General features: G+C 28.4%; 1 pseudogene; it reads right to left on the reverse strand.

Annotated features, from left to right (window-relative positions):
- Window positions 1-384: 384 nt before the first annotated feature.
- On the reverse strand, window positions 385-1,047 carry LOC149056804 (uncharacterized; annotated as a pseudogene).
- Window positions 1,048-7,977: the final 6,930 nt, after the last annotated feature.

Below are 7,977 nucleotides of genomic sequence, written 5' to 3' on the forward strand. Positions count from 1 at the left end.
ATTTAGTGATTTTCTTATTTTGTTGTGACTCTAAAAGTCTAAAACAAATGACCACAGATACTTGAAATTTTCACTGAATGTTTATATAGGCATTTACTATATTTTATAAAATTTTCAAAATATTTAGATTTGTTTTGAGCTGTTTACTGACATTTTATCTTATTGTGTAAGACGCTAGAGGACTGGCTGGTAAAGAGCCAGTGGAAGGGCGTTTTATGCTCCTTTTTTTGTCGTCACTATCGTATTTTTATTTTTATTATAATAATTGTTATTGTGGAACAAAGTATGTTTACTGTGATTATAGATTATTTAAATTGTAAATAGTACTTTGATATGTATAATGGTTATATCATGACATTTTGTACTTAGATTTTAAATTATACATTAGTGAATTATAATTACAATAACATATAGTATGGATATATTTAAACCCGTGTTTATTGCTGTAGTGAATGCCCTCCAAATTACAAATATTCCTAACAGTCCTGATATAAAAGTTCCAAAAGAAGTGAACCATCCCCACATTGTTTGTAATTTGTTTTCAACCATCTTACCAATAGTATCTTCGTCTAATAGACTTTTTAGTCTTAGTCCTTGATCTACAAAGTTATAGCCCATTGATTGTCTTGCGATGTTTCTTTGGGCTGACTCAATTTCTTGTGGAAAAAGAAGATGTTTCTGAAGTGCAGTCATTATGTCTTATGTATAAATTCCTGCAATCATCAAAGCTTCTGGACTTTTGTATGTCCAAGTCCAGGTCGTGGATGGTCTTAATGCTTGTGGTACTTTTATTTCCCTTGGTGTCGGAGCAAACCAGAACCATTCCCCGTCGAGAAGGAACGCTGGTGGTAAAAGTTCGTTGCAGTGCATTTCGGTACCGTATGTTTGTAAAGTATGTGTTTTTGGGGGTGGTTGTTCTTGACATTTACCAATATGTAGGCTGTTGAACGAGGTGATGTTAAGTTTGGGTCCAGAACAGTCATATGCTATGAAGCCATATACGCTTGACAATGCTAATAGGAATATAATTGTAGATTGAAGTTTCATTTTTATTGTTGAATTGATTTGTCAATCTTTAATAGCTGAAATTGTATTACAATTTTTTTTTTTTTTAGTTAACATAAAATTAAATATTTTGTATCAATTGTAGCAAAAAATATCTATTTTAAACTTTGTAATGGCAAGAAATGATATAATAATAAATTATTTTATATTTATCATAAATATATAAAATAGAATGATAAGTAAACAATGTGGAGAAAAAAATAAATAAAATCACTTAAATTTTAAATACCGTATATTAATTACAAGGGATCTTAGTTATAATGATTATCGTTTAACAATTAAAATATAATAAATAATGATTATGGTTTATTTAGAATAATACGGTTTTAGTCTTCTAACATGAATGACGTCTTCCGTTTCTTTATTGTTTAGTACTAATTTAATTTTGTAATTTAAATTTGATATTATTTTTTAAATTTCAAAAGGACCTCTATATGATGATGCTAATTTAGGAGTTTTTCCAATTTGAGCGAATGGAAATTTAACCATCACTAAGTCTCCCGGGTTAAAATTTAGGATTCTATGAGCTTTATCATAATATTTTTTTTGTGTATTTTGCGCGATTTGTATTATGTTTGGAATTTTATTTCTAACATCATTTAATTCCATTAATGATTTATTTATATCATATGGAATACCTTGTGGAATTATTTTATTGTCTATAGGAAAGGAAGGCTCAAACCCATGCATTAAGAAGAATGGGCTTTGTTTTGTTGTGGTTTGAGGGGTTGAATTATATGAAAGTGTTACATATGGTAAGAAGTAAGACCATCTGGACTGATTATTTTCAGTTAGATAGTTTTTTAAAGAGTTACATAAAACTCCGTTAACTCTTTCTACGAATCCTTGCGTTTCCGGAGAGTATGCAGTAGAAAGAGTCTGTTTTATACCTAGTTTATTGAGTACCTCAGTTACCGTACTGTTTTTGAAATGGGTGCCCCTGTCTGACGAGAATTGCCTAAAAGAACCCCATTGAGAGACAATTTGTATAATAAATTTAACAGTAGAGTGGGCCGTAGCAGTTTCTACAGCTTTAGTAAATATGTATTTAGTGTTACTACAGGCAGCTACTAACACATACTTCTTTTTATTACTAGCAGGTAATGGTCCTAAATAATCAAAGACTAATCTGTCCATAGGTCTGTTAGAAGTGATAATTGGTTGTAATTGGCCAATTGGTTTTCCAATTAGTCTTTTGTTACTTTGGCATTGATGACACGTTTTTATAAAATTAGTCGTGTCTTTAGATAAGGTCGGCCAGTAATATTTATTTTGTATTTTATGAGTTGTACGGGCTATCCCTGTATGGCCTCCCATGGGTGATTCGTGGTATGATTTGAGTATGTCATTAATTAATGATTTTGGTACTACTAATATGTTTTTAAAATTTGTTGGCGGCGAGAAATGTTTGTGGTATAATATATCATTTATTATTGAAAATTGCCTAGATTTTCGTTTTATATTCGTTTCTACGTCTTTGTTATTAATGGCATTTATTATGTCACTACAAAATTGATCTTCGTGTTGTAATATTTTTATGTCATAAGAATTTAGATTTATAATTTCGTTTTCATTTTCGTTATCTACTTCTGATATAAAATTTATCGCGTTTCTTGATAGAGCATCTGCGACCTTGTTTTCTTTACCCTTTTTGTATAATATATTGAAATTAAAATCTAAAAGTTTAAGCGTTAACCTAGCTATTCTAGCTGAAGGAATTTTTAAATTTTTGTAATATTGTAGACTAATATTGTCACAAAATACAGTAAAGTTTCTACCCCATAGGTATTCTCGAAAGTACATAATTCCAAAATATAGTCCCAATAGTTCAAGAGTAGTTGAGGAATACGTCTTTTCATTATTTAGTAATTTTCTAGATGCATAACCTACTGGATGTAAAATATTATTTTCATATGGCTGCTCTAGGCAAGCTCCTAACCCCATGATTGAAGCATCTATAGTTAGATAAACTTCTTTTTCATCATTAAAATGTTTAAGTAAAGGCTCAGAAGTTAAATATATTTTTAATTTGTTAAAAGATTCTTCATGTTCTTTTTGCCATATAATTTTTTTATCACCTTTTATTAGTTCAGTAAGTGGATGTGCAATTTTGGCAAAATCCTTAACATGTTTCCTATAATACGAACACATTCCTATAAATGATCTTACGTCTTTTTGTGTTTTAGGTTGTTTAAATTCAGTTATTGCTTTGGTATTAGTATTTATGGGTTTTATACCTTCCCGTGATATTACGTGACCAAGCAGTTCTATATTATCATTAAAGAAATAACATTTATTTGTTTTTAATGAAAAGTTGATAGAATTTAGAATTTTAAAAGCTTCTTCTAAGTTTAATAGTGCGCTGTTGAAATCTTTACCATACGATGCTAGGTCATCTATGTATATTACTAATGATTTGTATAATAGAGAGGAAAAAGATTCATTTAATTTTCTTTGAAAAATGGCGCTACTATTGTCTATTTTTGAATCCTTGTGGTAACCTTGTAAAAGTCATGAGGCCATGGATTGATGTGAAAGCAAGTTTATATTGGTCTTCGAGCTTAACGGGTAATTGAAAAAATCCACTGTTTAAGTCTAGTGATGTAAAATATTCGGATCCTTCTAAAGCTCTTAATAGATCTGTCGTCCTTGGTATTGGGTACTGATCTGTGTCAACTCTTTCATTTAATTCCTTATAAGAAACAACGAGCCTATAAGAATCCTTTTGTTTTTTCTTAACTAAAAAGGCAGGAGCTGCAAATTTTGAAATTATTGGACGAATTATTCCTGCATTTAGTAATTTATCTAATTGAGTTTTTAATTCTTCCCTTTGTAATGGAGAGACTCTATGTGGTGCATTAAACTTCGAATCCGTATAATTAGGTTTCATAGTTATTTCACAAGGATCAATGTTTGCTGGTTTAACATTAGAGGTATCGCTTGTAAATAAATGAATATATGTTTTTAATAGTTTTATAACTTGTTTATGTTGATTTGAATTAAGATTGGGAGATATTTTTATAGGAGTGCCCTCACAATCTGTAATTGTTTCTTTATCATTATTAGTTAATGTATTTTTGTTATGAATGAAATCATTTTTTAATATTTTTGTTTGTTTATTCACTCTATAATTAATATTATCACCATTAAATAAATTGTTTTTATGACAATCTGTATCGTTTACCGTAATGGGTGTTTTTAAATTATTATTAACGAAGATGTTTATTTTGTTTATTATGTTTTTAAGAGAAATGAAGTTATTAGTTGTGATATATTTAATGGGAATTTTATGTGATTTTTGTGTGGATTTTGTACCTGGTATCCAATGTGTGTTATTATTTACATTATATAATACGATCGATGGTCTAGTACTGTTATTGTTATTACAATATATAATGCCTGTTTTATTAGTGTCGTCATAAATGTATGTATTATGATTATAGTAATTGGCGATTGAAGCTAATTCGTCATCTGACCAATAATAGTTTGGTAGTCGTGTTAATTTTAAAATATCTAAAATTTGTGAAATCGAAGTTATTTTATTTGGTTTTCCATCGTTTAAGGCATTACATATCGCATAAATTCCACAATTACCGTCTCCGAGAAAATTTTCTCCTGGTTTATAGTTACTAAAGATTGTGTAGGCATTATCCCTACTTATTAAGTTATTTAATTTTTTATTTTGAATAGGTATTTGTTTAAAAGTTCTAGTAATATTCAATAAATCATTGTGTTCTTTGGTTTTCCAATTATTTGATATTTCAGTATTGTTTTTATAACATATAAATAAATTGATATTGCTGTAGTTATGAAATTCTGAGTATATTAATTGTTTAATTATTGACCAATTACATTTATCTAGACCAGCAGCTATAGTAGGTATAGCTAATTTATGGTCTTGATGTTTTATCATTGCAAGTTTTAGTCTATGAATAGAAGTTTTAATGTCTTCAATTTTTGGCTTATGCAAATATCTATTTTTTGTAATTAGGAAATAGATCATGCGGTTTTTTAATTTTATGGGTAATGTTTCACCTATTTTAGAATTTAGGTGAGATAACATAGGTGCTGCATTTCCAAATATGGATTTTATATTGGCGGAAATTCCTTTACTCATTTTTAAATCAGCTGAAATGCAGTGAGCTAAAGAATAGGAAGGATCTACATTGAATAAGTTTATGTTTTTTTCTTTTATATTATTTAAATTTGAGATTCTGTGGTTATTATATGTTTTTATGATTATAAAGTTATCTAAAATAATAGTTTGGTTTTCAAAATTTATATTAGCCTTGTGTTTGTGTAAGAAGTCATTTCCGATTATTATTGCACAAGATAAATCTTTAACTACATGCACTAGAATGTGAAATTTGTGGTCATTAATAGTTATGTTTATTATAGTGGATCCAAATACTGTTAAAGGTTCACTATCGGGTCCTGATAATTGTATATTTTCTTTTCTTAATATTTGACTTTTCGGTACAAGGGAGTGTCTAATACAACAAATATTAGCTCCTGTATCAATAGTTACTGTGATATTTTTACTATTGAAATTAGCTTGAATATTTAATGCTTCGGGTATGATATTTATCTTATAATTCATTTTTTTATTTGAGTTTTTTGACGATGAAGGGGAACAGCTGTTGTCTGTCGAGCTGTTTGACCAATTTATTAGTTTTTTGGATTTGGAAAATATTGGAAGCATGTAGGAGCAGAATGGCCTACCTTATTACATAACTGACATGTAACTGGATTATATTTGTTTTGGTTATTAATGTTACTTCGACAATCTTTTTTTATGTGACCGTATTTTAAACAGCCTTCGCATTGAGGTTTTATGAAATTATTAAAATATGGCCGAGAGTTATAATTTAAATTGTTTCGAGGGTTATTTAAATTTTGTTGAGGTAAATTATTTGTTTTACGTTGAATCTATGTTTTCTGAGGTTGATCCAGAAAAAGTATCTGGTTTAATATATGGTTTTTTACTATCCATTTTATTAACTTTTTCTTGATTTATTACTGGCCAAAAATGTTGTTTTACGAGAGCAGTAAAATCAGATGGTAGAGATTCTCCACTTAAGTACTGCGAAAGTCTTAATTATAACTCGGGAAAAGTACCTGTGGTGATTAGTCCTCTTTTACCTAGTTCAATTATCAATTGAGAATTTTCTAGTTTGTCAATAGAGTCTGATGTAATTGAGGCAGTTAAGTTTTATGGAGAGTCGTTATTAAGATTATTAACTTTAATTGGAGTAGACATGAACGTGTTTTTTTTTTTTTATTATAGGTATAAAAATGTTTTATAAGATTTTAGTTTATGTGCCTGTCTATTTGTTTAGGATAAGAAATTGATTTGAGTCGTAATAAAACACGACCTTCTTATTTTTTTATTTGAAAATATGACATGTTTTACTTATTTAAATTTTTATTTTATTAAATACTCTTAACAAATCGCAATATAGGTACGACGTCAGGTTAAATGGGGAGAGAGAAAAAAAAAATACACAGTGTATTTTAATAAAATATGTTTATAAAATATGTGCATGAGTGTATGACTTTAAATTTAATTACATAAATGTGTGAAGTTAATATTTATTTATTTTGTATTTATAGTTTTACTTGTAAGAATTTTTTTGAAAAAAAAAAACCAACGAGTTGGGCGCCACTTTGTAATGAAAAAAATAAGGAGGTAGGTAGGTATACCTATATTTTTTTAATTACCTTTTCCTATTAGAGGAAGTATTATTGTTGGGGTCGTGAATTCTATTACAAGTAACTACAAAATTATCTATGAAGAACACAACTGTTCTTCTGATGAACTTAGTTAATTATATATATAAATATAAAATACCTTATGAAACTCACCAATATATATGATTGAATTTTAGAACTAAATTGCCAATATAGAGAGAGATCGGATTTGTAAGTAATATAACCTTTTACCTTTTGCGAAGATGAATGTGTATTTGCTTCGCGCTGCACTGATAATGAAAGTCGACAGATTTCCAGGGGTAAAGAGAAGATAGAATTTGAGTATAATTATAAGAAAAGAAACAGAACACACTTCTTTGAATTAAAACACAACTACGATGGTGACCAAACTTTGAAAAAATGATAACTGCCGCCTTCATGGACGTCCTTTACACATTTACGTACTGAAAGTGTACGTGTGTAAGACGCTAGAGGACTGGCTGGTAAAGAGCCAGTGGAAGGGCGTTTTACGCTCCTTTTTTGTCGTCACTATCGTATTTTTATTTTTATTATAATAATTGTTATTGTGGAACAAAGTATGTTTACTGTGATTATAGATTATTTAAATTGTAAATAGTACTTTGATATGTATAATGGTTATATCATGACATTTTGTACTTAGATTTTAAATTATACATTAGTGAATTATAATTACAATTTCATATTAATTGACTATGAAAAATATTCATTGTGTATGATATATGGATATAATTACACTTACTTGCTTTTTTTTATACATAATTATTATGTCTGTAGTATGTCTTGTTCAGTCTGTCTACACTCGTTCGCCGAGTAGGCCGAGTAGGACACTTTATTATAAATATATAGATTTTATATGTATGTAATTGCAATTATTATTTTATTTTCAAACATACATTCTGACAAACATTTTAAATGACCACTCTCGGCACTCTCCCATCATAATAAATAGTATCAAACTGAACGTAGCACGGTGATTGTTGATATTATTAATTTTGGGTTTACTATCGTCATTCGTAAATCGTAATAACATATTTTATTATAAATATAATATAGGCAATCTTAATAGTATTTACTTCATAGTCCTTACTTCAAATATTTAAATTTGAATTGGTACAGCAGTAAACAAAATAATAAGCAATTATTAATAGAAGAATTATTACTTATTTTACATTTTATTGT

Source organism: Diuraphis noxia, unplaced genomic scaffold (genome assembly GCF_037042655.1).
Source record: "Diuraphis noxia isolate RWA-SAM2 unplaced genomic scaffold, SU_Dnox_SAM2 contig0003, whole genome shotgun sequence".
Taxonomy (NCBI): Eukaryota; Metazoa; Arthropoda; class Insecta; order Hemiptera; family Aphididae; genus Diuraphis; species Diuraphis noxia.